The 15,411-nt window shown below is 50.7% G+C and overlaps 1 protein-coding gene across 1 annotated transcript in view; it reads left to right on the forward strand.

Moving 5' to 3' along the window:
* The first annotated feature begins 945 nt into the window (after positions 1 to 945).
* Positions 946 to 15,411, forward strand: part of LOC146809548 (galactoside alpha-(1,2)-fucosyltransferase 2-like) — a 183,237-nt gene continuing 168,771 nt past the window's right edge. Inside the window, exon 1 of the mRNA XM_085614355.1 lies at positions 946 to 1,062. The gene's annotated coding sequence lies outside the window, so the exon portion shown is untranslated. The remainder of the gene's footprint in view (positions 1,063 to 15,411) is intronic.

Here is a 15,411-nt window from a genome sequence, read left to right on the forward strand (position 1 = left end):
CTCTCCATCTCGAGGCTGCACTTTGAAATTGAAAATTTCAGAAAAAGACCACGTTTCCAGCAGGTTTTTTTCTTTTTTTGGATCCATTTCAAAAGGGAACAAATAAACCAAAGAAGGAAAGACAGGGTAATTCCAGTTTCTTGAATTCACGCGTTCTTTGAGTGAGGTGGAGCGAGACAGAAAGAGAGGGAAGAAGAGGAAGAAGCTGACAGTGGCAGAGCAAAAGTGGACACTGTCACAGTCTTCTCTGGGCCAGAAAGAAAAGACAGATCCACTTCCTTCTCTGCTCACCCCGTCCCCTCCCCGAACGCCAAGCTTTATCTATAGTCCTTGCTGATTTCTGGCGTCCTGGGACGCATGTTTAAAATGAAAAAGTAGGGAAACGGAACCTAATAAATTAAAGAAGTAGGGGCACGCCGTGCCAAGCCGATCCTGCCCACTTCGACCACTGCTGCAATAGAGAAAACGAAACTCCAGGAGAAGACAGAAAGGGGAGATGCAGAGGAAGGAGACCGAGAAAGATGGCAGGAGGACGACAGAGAGAAAACGAGAGAAGGGGAGAAAATACGAAGAAGCAGAGACAGAGAAGGAGAGTGGAACAGTGATAACAAGGGGAAACCTAGAGAGTGGTTAGAGGAATTGATTTAATCAGGAAGGGGAAGAGAGAAAAGGGGAAAGAAGGAAAAGATAAATGCAACGCGTGTCGGTTGGAGAGAATTACAGGAGGGGGGTGGGACGGATGGACAGGGAGAACAGAGAGAGACAAGGGGACAAGAGAGGGTGAAAAGGGCAGAGAAAGAAAGACACGTTTGCACATGGAGAGAGGCAGAGAGGAATAAGGAAAGAGAGGGAAGGGTGTAGACCAAGAGGCGGGTAGGTGGAGGAAGAAAAGAGGAAAGGTGCGTGTAACCCAAGAGGCTGGGAGGCAGTGCCACCTGCGGAGCAGGAGCTCAGCGGTGAAAGGGGAGATGCTGTTATTAGTGCCACTGGGGCCACTTTGGAATATCGCTTCCCGCTCAGCAGCTTTCCCTGGAGGGGTCTCGCAGCGGAGAACTATCCCAGGTATGGCTCGTCAGCGGGCACTGCTTCGGAGGGGGAGGGGCGGGGGTATGGGGGCTCAGGTCTGCTTATTTACCAGAAACCATCTCGAGCGGTTTCAACCTGTGAGGGCAGAGGAGAGGTCTGCTTTTATTCACCGTACCCCGGTAGTTCGATCTGGGCCCCACAGCCATCGATCGATAAACCGAGGACCACCCTCGCTTTCAGGTCTTCAATATTTCCCTTTTACTTTGCTTACAACCCTACACAATGATACGATATATAGTATATTCCGTCAATAAACGTACGCCCTTTGCCTGCCTGCTGCCGCACCCCGCTTTCAGAACCAATGATGCTGCCAAGCAGGGGCGTAACACAGGCCCCCGCAGCCCCCGCGGTGCGGGGGGGCCCCACGCTCCAGGGGGCCCTCTCGGCACTGCACTCTGGCCGGAGAGCTCCTGATTGAGCCCAGAGGGGGCCCCTCTACGTCCTGTGCAGGGGGGCCCCCTCAATTTTCGTTACGCCAGTGCTGCCAAGGGCGTGATTCGCTGGTCCGCGGGCCTCGGGTATTCCCCGTTTTAATATCGTAATACCCAACTGGGATAAATACACTTAAATCGACAACAGGGCAGATGGCGTTTCAGGGACAGCTGTACAGGTGCTGATCATGGGTACACCGTGAGAAAAACGCGTTGACTGCTTTTAGTCAGGACTGTACATTTTAGAAATTGAATTCACAATGTCTGCGATTTAGAGCTGCAACTTCAACTGTGTCTGTGCGCTTGTGTGCCGATATTCCTACAGTGCAAGCCTGGCTGGGGAGCAATGCAGCGCTGTGGTTAGCAAAGAGGGGCTTCTAGGAACTGTGTCTGTGCGCGTGTGTGTGCGCGTGCTCCTGGCTGGGGAGCAACGCAGAGCTGTGCGCGTGCCGGTGTTCCCACAGTGCAAGCCTGGCTGGGGAGCAACGCAGGGCTGTGCGTGTGCCGGTGTTTCCACAGTGCAAGCCTGGCTGGGGAGCAACGTAGGGCTGTACTTAGCAAGAGGCGATACTAGGAGCTGCGTCTGTGCGCGCGTGTGCGCGTGTTCGCACAGAGCAAGCCTGGCTGGGGAGCAACGCAGGGCTCCAGTACTTAGCAAAGAGGGCTTCTAGGAACTGTGCGCGTGCCCGTGTTCCCACAGTGCAAGCCTGGCTGGGGAGCAACGCAGGGCTCCAGTACTTAGTAAAGGGCTTCTAGGAATTGTGCGCGTGCCGGTGTTCCCACAGTGCAAGCCTGGCTGGGGAGCAACGCAGCGCTGTACTTAGAAAGAGGCGATTCTAGGAACTGCGTCTATGGGGACGGACATCCTAAGACCTAATAAGCAGGGCAGGAGGAAGTACATCTATTGGCTCAGGAGCCAGATGCCATCATGGATCTTATCGGAGAGGTAAGTGGGGGCACCATGCCGCGTCATTACGCCTTGCCACATAAAAGACGTTTACATACAGTGCTGCGCTCGTAAAACATTTACTCCTGGGCCCATAAATTCTGGTCAAAGTGTGGCAACGGAAAGGGGATGGAGGTGCGAGGGTCAGAGTCACAGACAGCAGAGTCTGACAGTCAACGTATTCAGTTAAAAAAAAAAACTGTATCAAAGAAATTTGCAACAAGGACAAACATGGCATTAAATCTGTTCTGGGGTCATTGGTCAGGAAGATGCTGCATTTTAAAATATCTTATGTGGTTAATGCACCTGCAGCTGCAGAAATCTGTGTGTGCCCAGCTGTTATCAGGTGCAAATAAGGTATAATAATAGCGGTATGATAACTCTGGTGATCAGTGCAATTGCTGGAGAGATCTGTGTGGCCCAGTCACGGTTTTGACTCACAAATAGCATAGAGAGTTAACATTTATCCTGCACAGCACATCATGAACATACAGCTCACACACTGTAATTGTATGCAGATGGTAAGTGAGTTACTCATGAACGTCGATTCACGAAATGGTCATGGGTAGCGGAAGTGACATCACACACACAAAAAAACACACTTACACAGACACATAACACTCAACGCACACACACATACACACACAATCACAGATACACACACTCTCACATAAACACACTAACCTACACGCATGCACACAGCTTACATTTAAAAGCTTTTTTGACTTACCGCTGCTGCCAGGAAGGGTCATATTTCAGCTCATAGTGCTCCATTTTTTATTACACTATTATTGAATAATATACTAGTATTTACTATTAGTGTAATAAAAACAATTACCAACAACAAGGAGATTGGAGCCCCAACCCATGTCCATAAATACAAGTTGGCCTGTGTTCATGGCACTGATTTTGCCTCCTCTGGAGCCAGGAGCAAACATGCGGTGCCAGGTGTTGCAAGGGGCAAGCCAGGGGTCAACACATAAATCCTTTTGTTAATTGGAGATCATAAATTGCAATTATTCTAATATAGCACAGTGAGCTATGAACCAGCTTTAAGGAGCTACATGCAAACTGCAAGGCATGGGTTTAGAACCTTTTTGGTTATTTTCCTAATATGTTTTTATAATAAGGCTGCTTAAAAGGGTTCCTTTGGGTAGCAAGTCAATCTTGTTAGTAAAGACAACCCCAAGCACTGCCTAACTTTTTAAATCCTCACTTTGTATTTATACTGACCATGCGCTCTTCAGAGCTAACGCCTACCAGTATAGAACATATGTGACCTCTACACCTTGTAACCCTCACTATCCTATGTAACACATCCTGTATATTGGTTTACATAGTTGTTTCATTTATTGCCAATGTAAAATGTGTGCTTGTGATATAAAGCGCTCGAGAGCCTACACTGGGATGATCAGTGCAATCAAATAATTAATTTAAAAAAGAAATTGCTATTTAAATTGTTATTTGTGAACCTATTCATACAGACTAATGCATGTGACATTCGTACAGTGCATGCATATCTCTTATATATAGGGGGTGTACAAAGTCAAAAGCCTGACTACAAACCATATATTCGGTGAAGCACTCTAACAAAAGGACAGATGTTAGCCCCTTTAATTTGGACTACGTTTTGAGCCCAGCTGGAATTGAAAATAACAAAGGTCCTTCATCGCTTGCATGTTGATGCTCGCAACAACAAGCATTGGTATAACCAATAGGTCGCACCTTGCCAATGTCTTTAAGCTATATTTTAAATCAGCGTGGCTGCTGTGCAGCATGTCGGAAAGAGATAATAAAGAAGTGTTATATAACATTTTGATACCTTATAAGTAACCAAGAAGATATTTTCTACAACTTAACGACCCTATTAAAAAAAGAATTAACAAACATCTTCTAGTTTTTTTGTCCTTGCAATGCTGGTAATTTATTTGTGCCTGTTCTAATGCTTGTTTGTTAAAGCTTTTTTTGTCTTGGGGGTGGGACATAAACAACGATGGTGGTGAGGTGGTGCTGCACTAGTGCAGAGCTGGAGCTGCACTGGTGCGGTAGTGGTGCTGCGCTGGTGCTCAGATGGTGCTGCAGTGGTGCTGTGGTGGTGCAGAGCTGGAGCTGCACTGGTGCGGTAGTGGTGCTGCGCTGGTGCTGCAGTGGTGCAGAGCTGGAGCTGCACTGGTGCGGTAGTGGTGCTGCGCTGGTGCTCAGATGGTGCTGCAGTGGTGCTGAGGTGGTGCTGCAATGGTGCTGAGGTTGTGCTGCGCTGGCACTAAAATGGTGCTGCACTGTGTCTGAGTGATGCTGAGGTCGGGCTGTGCTGGTGCTGTTCTGGTGCTGAGGAGGTGCAGTGGTGGTGTGGTGGGGCTCAGGTGCTGCTGAGTGATGCTCAGGCGGTTCTGCGGTGATGCTGCTGATTGATTCAGAAGTGGTGCTGAGTGACGCTGACTGGTGCTGAAGTGGTGCTGTGCTGAGGCGGTGCTGAGTTTGTTCTGTGCTGAGAGTTGCACTGATGCTGCAGTGGTGCTAAAGTGGTGCTGCTGAGTGATGCTGAGGTGGTGCTCTGCTGGTGTTGAGTAATGGTGAGGTGGTGCTGATTGATGCTGAGATGGTGCTGCACTGGTGAGGAGTGATGCCGCACCTGTGACAAGCACTGCAGTGGGCACTAGACAGGGGAAATGATGTAAACGTGCACAGTACACTCAAAGCATCTGAACGCACAGCCTACGGATATTAGCTGATTAACGGGGGGTGAGGGGGGGTGGCATTATATCCAACTAAACAAAAGAAGCACTGGTCATCCGTAATCTTACTCGAGTTAAATGTTGACTCCACAGATTAAGCAGGCTGCTGGTTGTGAGAAAAGGACTCCAAACACGAGCCTCCGTGGAAGGAAAGGAGGAGGGACACATAGTGAAGGGCGGGGGAGGGAGGACGTACAATGGGCGTTCGACAAAAGATGTTTCCCAATCAAACATAAATGCTGCTGGCTGGGGACCTATTCGCTGACAAACTTTCTCCTACACGGAGATTCACACGGTTGAAACCCTCGTTATTTCGAATTTCGCATTTAAGGGTTCAAGGAAACACACGTAGCTTATTATTCGCGTTTTTATGCTTTTGTCAAGGCGTGTTGGTTGAATATATCACCTATTCGCTGACAAACTTTCTCCTACACGGAGATTCACACGGTTGAAACCCTCGTTATTTCGAATTTCGCAATTTTGGATTGTATATTTAGGCTCGAAAAAATCCGTCAGAGTCAGGCGCTCCTGACTCTGACGGATTTTTTCGAGCCTAAATATACAATCCAAAATTGCGAAATTCGAAATAACGAGGGTGATATATTCAACCAACACGCCTTGACAAAAGCATACAAACGCGAATAATAAGCTACGTGTGTTTCCTTGAACCCTTAAAGGGTGTTTTGTGCAATCATTAACCGTCCTGAAGATGGTCTAACGGACTTCTGCCTCAAAGACCGAAACGTCGACACTACCATCTAATTCCCCAGTATCAGACAACCACAGTTGATTTCTTTTCTTGTATGAAATTAGTCTCTGTTAAAATCATCTGGGAATAGATGTCATCCGATGAAATGTGGTTTTAAGTCAACCCATCTTTCATGCTTTATTGCTGGAAATTTATTGTACTTCATGTATTTCCTTCTCCCCTCTCTTGTTTGATTCTGATTTATATAAAAGAATTTGTGATTCATTCACAAAAACAAATCCCGTGTGTGTACCTTTTATAGTTTTGTTTTATATTTGCAATTAATTTGTTGATAACATTTATGTTACGGGTACAATTGACCTAAAGTACATTCCTAAATCTAGTCTGAAAGGAATTCAACTAAGTGACCATAAACAAAATCCCTTGTTGGCAACCTCACCTTACTTACATTTCTTAACAAGCATTTACAATGCAATGGTCGCGGCATTGTTAAAGTTAGAGCTATTGGCATTGCTCATGACATTATTTGTGTTTATGTTTTTGTATTTAAAACATTTAAAGAAACGGCATTGTTATTTACAATGTCAATAGCTTAATCACTCTCAAATGCGAGACCTATTGCATTTCCACCCACACACGAGCCACACACGCAAAGCCACCCACACACACAGAGCCACCCACACAGAGCCACCCACACAGAGCCACTCACATAGAGCAACCCACACACAAATAGAGCCACCCACAGAGCCACCTACACACACAGAGTTACCCACACACAGACAGAGCCACCACGCATAGAGCCAGCTTCAAAAAAAGCCACCCACACAGAGCCATACACACAGAGCCTCCCACACACACACAGAGCATTTGCAATGCAATAGGTCTCGCATTTGCAAAGTTTAAAGTTGTTGGTATTGTAAATGGCAATGTTTTTGGCATGGTCTGGTCTGTTGTGCACCCTCAGACCCCATGAAAAGCCGCCTCCCCCACCCGAGAGCATGGTCTGGTCTGTTGTGCACCATCAGACCCCAGAAAAAGTCCCCCCCCAAGAGCATGTGCTCTGAAGATCTGTTTAGATCAAGCGATGGCCCACGAGTGGGCGCACTGTGGTGTCCCTAATATTACAGAAACAACCTTTCAAATAATGTATATACGAATGTATGTGTGCACGAGCTGCATCAGTTATAGGGTAATGTTTCATTGTTCTGTAACTTCGGGCGAGGCTTGGCCGCTTTCTTGGCTTGCTGGCGCTCCTCTGCATCTCGTAAACAAGCAACTAACAACCGAAAGGCACGCCAGCTGCCAGTAATCCAACTGAGGCTTGTACTGGTCCGAAAGGGTGTGTGTGGGGGGGGGGAGCTGGCGGGGGGAGGTAAAGCACTGGTGAAGGGTTTGTGATTGCTGGCCCTGGCTGGTGCTAAGTTAGGGCCATTGTAGGCAGCTGCCTTATGGCGCTATCATGAACTCACCAGATGGATACTAATGTCCATGTAGCAAGATTAGAAGGAGTGCCCAAACAGCAAAATATCATTTAGCATGGGACTCCGATAACCCTAGCACAGGAGCGGTTTCTGTGCATGGTCGGCGGTGCACAGCTGATTGGTTAGAACGTCGCAGCACAAACAATGCAGTTGACAGTTCAGAGCACTGTGCTTTTTGGCGTCGTAGATTACAGTAGGAGCTCTGTCCCCGGCTTAATTTGATTCTGCACTGAAAACAGATGAATTGAGCCAACAGTCCCATAATGACTTCTCACCACTGCGTTAGACATTCAACTGTATGTACTGGTGTTTTGAGACCACCTCTTAACCAATTTAGTCCTGGTGCATAGCATAGTAGGAGGTGAAGAATTATAGCCTGACCTTCCTGCAAATACAACTCGGATAACAGCACCCGGTTACACTCCTGCTTAGAACTTCACAGCAGCGTTTGATTACAATGCACGTGCAGGTGGGAGACGTGCATGTTTGCCGCCTACTTCCTTTACACGCGAGTTTAGACCGCCGCGTTTGTGCACGGCAGCCTAATTCCCCCCCGCCCCCCTTACTGGCTGTTAGTCCCTTTTCCAGGGTAGAGGCAAGAGTTAGGGGTGGCCCACAGAGGCTGGGAATAAAACCAAGAGTTATTTTCTTTCTTTTTGCAGTTCTATGTAGCGCATTGGAACGCATTACATGAGCACTAGTTACATTACACAAGGTAAGTAAGATTCATTTTGTTTTAGCACAGAAAGGCCATCCTAAATCCAACAGGGAGGGGCGTGTGAGCTCGACCTGAGAATGAGGCGGCTTGTCGCCTTCCGACTCCCACAACAAAGCTACACGTCTTGAGGTGTTTCAGAAATAAAGCGTGTCTGGGAGTCCGGTCCTTTTATGGGGTGTCTAACAGCTGCTCCGCGAGGGGTGAGAACCTCTCCTAATTCCATGGAGGAGCCGGGCAAAGCTGGTGCCCGGTGGCCCGAGGCGTCTGAATCTTTCCAAAGTGGCCCCTGGATCCAGACGTGGAGGAAGTCTCCGCGGATAGCCGCGGGCTCCGGATTTCTCTGCTGGCTAAGGAGAAAGAGGAGCCGGGGCCTCTCTCCACCTGAGTGACATCTGGCCGAAGTGCTCCAAAGGAGGCCCTCCCAAAAATAAATAAATATAAACACAAAAAGTTAACACTCAAGGTGCTTGTTTGGACTCCTCATAAGTCGCCATGCCCTGGAGAACTGGCTTCTGGGCTCATGTGGTGTCGGGCGACACCTCCGCGGCTCACCACGCGGTTTGTGACTGCAGGCCTACCAAGTATAAATAATGACGCGGGGACAGTGTTGGTGGTAAACTTGGTCCGCCGCCGTAGCCTCAGTGGCGTACGCGCGCGCACGACCTACTTTTATTCTTCCATGTCACGTGACCTGACGCGAACGCCCCAGGCGTATCGCGTCATGATCACGACATCACATTCCTCCCCAACAAACACAAAACCAAAAATTTTACTCTAAACCTTTCTGACATTGAAATTCCCGCTCGATATTCACTCTTACCACAAACAGTGCAAATTTAACGTGAATATACGGAACAGTCTTACGTGAGGTTGTCCTTGAGACGACAGGAGGGCTCAGGATTATTCCGCAGTTGGTATTGCGACGCACCTCGTCCTTGTGAGTCTCTGGGATCTCCGCATTGGCTCTTCACCGGGAGTCACAGTCTCGTGAGGCTGTCGCTCGGGGCTCTTTGCTGGATCATGTGTCTCTCGCTGCTGCGATGACCATGGAAAATCATTTCCTCCTGGGTTATCCGTGGCCAACTCTGTCGTTCCACCTCCAGTGGCACCATCTTCCACCCGGCCTTCCACACACCTTGGGTCACAGGTGCGGCCCCCCTGGTCGGTGCCTGCTTCTCCTTGCGGCAGGTTGTACCTTTTAAAATATGACACGTTTCTGGTTATTCTCTCCCTCCCGCGAGTAGCCGTGATGCAAGTTCCTTTGACGGACTCCACTGTCCATGGTTCTTTCTCAAAGTTCAAACGGAATTTGCTTCCCTGCGCCCTGTTCTTGAGGAGCACGGTGTCCCCTCTGAGGATATTGGGTACGGCAGCTCTTCGCCGGGTACTGGCATGAGCATGTGCTTTTCGTCACCGGGCATCAATAGCACTATCCTCAGGAGTATCTGGTCGCCACTCCGGGTGGTGAGGGATTGTGTCAGTGATGATTCTTCCCATCAGTAGATGTGTGAGAGCCACTCCAGTGGTCGTTTGAGGTGTCTGGCGATAGCTCCGGAGGAAAGTGAATATGGCCAACTCTATGGACTGAGCCTTATCATGGGCAATACGTATTATTTTATTGAGTGTCCTCATGAATCTTTCGGCCTCCCCATTCGCTTGCGGCCAGCGGGGAGTAATTCGGCGATGATGTATGCCCAGCGCTTGCAGGTATGCGGCAAATTCTTGACTCTGGAAAGGAGATCCATTGTCCGTCCTGATTTCTTTCACGAGTCCATGGGTAGCCATGATCTTCTCCAGCTTAGGTATGACTTTGTTTGCACTGAGTGCCGACAGTATCTCCACTTCAGGATATTTTGAGTGGTCATCGATGGCTACCAAGGTGTGGCGTCCGTCCGGAAGACTTCCAAAATCTACACTCACTCGGGACCAAGGGACCCTCGGCCGAGGTTCCATGATGATAGGGGCAGGTCGGGGTGCCTTCCCCGTGACCTGACACGAGGAGCAGGTCCGGACCGTGGCTTCTACCAGGTCATCCATGAGTGGAAACCAAACTTTTGTGCGAAGTCGCAACTTTGTTTTCACCATGCCTTGATGTCCTACATGGGCCAGATCTACCACCCTCTGTGTTAGCGATGTAGGGATTATTAATCGATGTCCTTGCAGCAGACACCCGGTGTCATCCTCGGTGAGTTCGTTTCGTACATGATACAAGCTGTCCATTATTCGTTGTGCCATGGTTGTCAAACTCTTCCACTCCTCCTTTGCATTGTTCCAGCTGTTGTTCTGGACAGCTCCCTTGGCGCGCTGCAGACACTCATCCTGGCTGGTGGCTTGCTAGAGACTGGCCATGGAGATGGGTAAGGGACAGGATCGAGCAGTGACACATCTTACATACTCCTCCGTGTCAGCGGCCTCCTCCATTTCTTGGGCTGTAGCTTTCCGAGGATGGCGGGATAGGTAGTCGGCCGGATTTCTGGACCCGGGCTGGTATTCTATCCTACAATTATAGTTCAGTAGTTGCAGCATCCACTTTTCAATTCATGGCGGTGGCTTGGTTGAGGTCCCTGAAAAAAGTGACACCAGCGGCTTGTGGTCTGTCGCTACTACAAAAGGTTTCCCATACACGTACAAATGAAAATGGTGACACCCCCAATGAATCGCGATGGCTTCCTTTTCTATTTGTGAGTATCTTTGCTCCATCGCGGTGAGGGATCGGCTAGCGAATGCCACGGGAGCCCACTCTTCTTGAGGATTCTTCCTTTGTAGGAGGACTGCTCCCAGCCAGACCGGACCAGCATCTACGGCAACCTGGGTAAGCTTGGCGGGATCAAAGAACGCGTCGTGGCTTCCGAGAGCGATTCCTTGATTTTCTCAAATGCCTGGGCTTGTTCACTGCCCCATTTCCACGGGGTGGATTCCTTGGTCAATTCCCTCAGGGGGGCCGTCAGGTTGGCCAAGTCCTGGATGAATCTTCCACAGTAATTGACCATCCCAAGGAAGCTGCGAACTTCCGTGACATTGGTGGGAGCAACCACTTCTTTAATGTCCCTCACTTTCTCTGGATCGGGATTCACCCCTTCCGTGGAGAATGTGTAGCCAAAGAATTGCAGTTTGGCGCATAGGAACTCGCACTTCTCTCAGTGTAGCGTGATGCCGGCTTCTCGTATCCGGCGTAGCACTTGGAGCAGTCGTTCATGGTGCTCTTGAATAGTTTTGGCGTGGATCATAATGTCCTCACTGACATTGATTACCCCCGGGATTCCTGCAATCAGTTCTTGGATCACATTTTGAAACACCTCCGCGGCGGCGGCACTAGACACTCCAAAACTTAATCTAGTGTATCGCCGGGGTCCCAAATGTGTGGAAAAAGTTGTAATATTTCGGGAGGCTTCGTCCAGTACTAGTTGGTGATATCCGGACCTGAGGTCCAATTTCGAGAACCAACGGGTGCCAGCCATTTCCCCTATGAGATCATCTATCGTGGGAGTGATGTGGCGTTCCCGCTTGATCGCGATGTTGGGGAGTCACATGTCGACGCAGATTCTCACCGCGCCCGGCTGTTTGTGTTTCCGGGCGACTACGACGGGGAACACCCATGGAGTGGGGCCTGACACCTTTTCAATTATCCCTGCCGCCTCTAGCTTCTTAAGTTCCTCTTCCACCAGCGGCCTTAGGTGGAACGCTATCCGCCGGTGTTGTAGGGCAACCGGCTGAACCGTTGGGTCGATGTGGAGATAGATTTCTTTCCTTCTGAATTTTCCGATCCCCTGGAATACTTCCTCGAATTCGCCCAGGATGTGCTGCATGGATTCCTGGTGCACTCCGAAAGCAAATGTCACCACTCCCAGATCTTCGGCCGCTCGGCATCCCAGGAGCATTCCCTGGCCGTCTTCTGTGACGTAGATGTTGGTGGTAACCGACTGCGTGCCGTGGGAGATGACCGTCCTGAACCGTCCACGTATTTTCAAGGGGGCTTCTTGGCCATATGCATACACTGTTATCGTTGAGGGGTGTAAGGCCGGTTTCGGGTGCATTGTGCTGTGTAGGGTGGCGGCCATGATATTAATGGTGGCCCCGGTGTCCATGACTGCGGTGACCTCTTGCGACCCTACCCGGACGCTACACTGTGGTAGGCATCTTGCTTTGCGGGTGGCGGTGCCGATCATGTGGATTTTGTGCACCACTCTCTCCTCTTCCTCATCGTCATCCATGTCGCTGGGTATTGGATCCTCTTCCGTGACGGTGTTCGCCGCTTGGCAGGCCCTGCAGTACTTTTTTGACCGGCATACCTTTTCGAAGTGATTGAAACGTCCGCACCCCGAGCATCTTTTCCCTTTCGCCGGACACTCTGCTGCTGCGTGCGCCAGTCCCCCGCAGTATCCACATGACTTTGGCTGTCCTGGAGATGAGGTTCCCGCTCCTTTCTTGCCCCATCTCTGCGTGGGCCTAGCTGACACCGCGTTTACAGGTTCAGTCTTCACTGGCGCTTGAAGAACCACTTCCATGTGCGCCGCCCCCACTTTTGACAGCTCTTTAGTCCGACCCATCGTCAGGGTTTCCGCCAACGGCTTCCCGGACTCTTCCAGGATGCGCTCTCGCAGTTTGGCCGATGCGCACCCCTGGATGATCTGCCCTCTGATTTCTTCCGTCTCGTCCCGGAAACCACACATGGCCGCCAGGTTCTTTAGGCGGGCGTGATACGTGTCAAGCGATTCCTCCGGAAGCTGGCGCGCTTGTCGGAAAATGAACCTCTCATAGTCGCGGTTGGCCATCGGTTTAAAGTGTTTGTTGATGGCAGCTATCAGCGTTAGGTGTGTTTTGGGAGTGGCCTCCACTAGCGTCTTGACAATGTTGTGAATGTCTTTTCCTCCCAGGTGTATGGTCATCGCCCTTTTCTGGTCCCTATGGACTTTGGTGGCCTCGAAAAATATGCGCAGCCGATCTTCCCAGTCCTTCCATTTTGCCGCAAACGAAGATGGTGACCCTTCCACTATGAAAGGTTCTATTGGTGGTATCGTGGCCATGGCTGTTGTGTAGCTCGGTGCGTTGTCCCCCCGGGCCTCTGCGTGTAGGTCTCCTGCCTGTCGGACCTTAGGGCCTCGTGGGTACTCCTCTCACTGGGCACACCCCTGATTATTGGGCCAACTCCCCTGGTTGAAACAGTGGGGAGCTGGGCTGCTGTGCATTTATGTGGGTATATTTGGGTTTCCTCCCACCTGGGGCCACAGACACTCAGCCACCAGTACTCACAGTCAGTTCCAGGGGCTGCCTCCCCTCCTGCAGTGCACTGGGCAGCACTCGCTTGAGCTCACTCCTGTGGGGGCAGCAACTCGGCCCACTTCCAGGCCTGGACCACGTGGTGATCGTGCACCTCCTTCGCGTGCCTCACGCGCTCTGCCGGCAACGCCGCCGGGTGGCGCGATCGTTCCACGCACCAGGCCCACCACACGGGGTGCCAGAATCCATTGTCCGCGCTGCGCTGGGGCACGAGCGCCGCGAGCCGAGAATGGTGCTCGCGGCCGCCACACCAGCGCACCACGCGTTGGCAAGGGCACGTCCGCCCTCGTCGCTAGTTTCTGTGGTGTCGGGCGACACCTCCGCGGCTCACATCGTGGTTTGTGACTGCAGGCCTACCAAGTATAAATAATGACGCGGGGACAGTGTTGGTGGTAAACTTGGTCCGCCGCCGTAGCCTCAGTGGCGTACGCGCGCACGCGACCTACTTTTATTCTTCCATGTCACATGACCTGACGCATACGCCCCAGGCGTATCGCGTCATGATCACGACATCACAGGCTCACCGCAGCAAGACACATTTAATCACATTACGCGCCAAACTACGCGCATTTGTAGCCTTTTCGGTGGTGCGTAACTGAGTTTCACGCTGGGGGAGGTATGGGCCCCTTTCCACGCTGCTGCTGCCCGGGGATCCCCGGAGCAGAGAAAAAGGAACCTGTCTGGAATACCAGGCTATGATGGAGGAAGCTACAACACACAGCAGCTCCAAAGCGCAGGAGGATAACACACAACAGCCACACTGCACCAGCCCCCACCATCGCCTGCCCCCCTCTGTGCCATGCCACCTCCACCGGCTACAGCAGTTACCGTGTGGGGCCCTTGCAGATGCATTAACGGGCAGCACCAGACGAGGGCCCTCTCCGTGGTGGGTGCGGGGGGTGCGCAGACAGGACTGGGTCATCCTTGGCAGCTGGACATTGCCTCACAGGCTTCCATGGAAAAGTTAAAAAAAAAAAAATCAAATCACAAGTGACCGGGGGCTAAGGGGAGGGTCTGCCAGTGCCCCTGCCAGGAAACTTCGGGAAATGCTGCAATCCTTACTGGAAAATCTGAGCCGATGTGACCCAAAAGCCCAAGGAGAGGGAGCGAGCGCCACCATCTTTCTCCGAGGTCAAGCAGAAATGCCTCGGAGAAACGCAGCGTCGTTTTCGGATTCGGGGGCGTGTTTTTTTTCTTTCTCTCCTCTTGTCATTGGCTGGAATGTTTACATTCCAGAGGAGAGAAAGAAAGTAAAAAACACGTCCCCGAATCCGAAAAAGACGGGGCTTAAATGGACAGACACCCCTCTCCTCCAATGGCTGGCCTCCGTTTAGGAAGCCAGCCAATGGAGAAGAGGGGCGGGTTCAAGCCCCATACTAGAAAACATTAAATCTCGCCAAGCGAGACTGCCTTCGCTAGCCGAGACCTAAAAAGACATCCGGATGCATGCATGAACTCAGGCAGTGGCTCAGGAGTGGGGGAGGAGCGGGACTCACTTAAATAAATACACGTTCTGGGCCTGCTGGTTAGGCCATCTGGGGTCTTGGTGTAGAAAAGAAAATCATGTTTATTTTCAAGCTACGGTGCACTCAACTACCGCATGTTGATCGCCATTCTTAGCCCGTGCAATGTAGAAACTTCTAGTGCACCTCGCAAAAGTCCCGACAGGGAGGGCAAGTGCGTGATTATATCTGTGAAGTGGCACGCCTGTCTCTGAGAACAGAGGCTTGATGCCAAGACTTCGAGAGCCCAAGCCCTAAGAGCTGACTGCCTTTACCGGGCAGTGGTAATGCTGCAATTAATGCCAGGAGCACCCTCTATGATAGGGGTATTAATTGGTGCATTACCGCTGCCCAGTAAAGACAGTCAGCAAAGATGATAAAAGCAAACTCTCCCTCCCCTCCCAGCTCTCCCCTGATTCTCCATAACAGCCTTTGTCCATCAACTTCTCTCCAGGACACACATCCACAGGTCATCATATAATCTATAACCAGCACACATGCGGTGTATCCAGAGAAAGAGGGTGAA

The sequence above is a fragment of the Triturus cristatus genome, chromosome 7, assembly GCF_964204655.1.
Source record: "Triturus cristatus chromosome 7, aTriCri1.1, whole genome shotgun sequence".
Taxonomy (NCBI): Eukaryota; Metazoa; Chordata; class Amphibia; order Caudata; family Salamandridae; genus Triturus; species Triturus cristatus.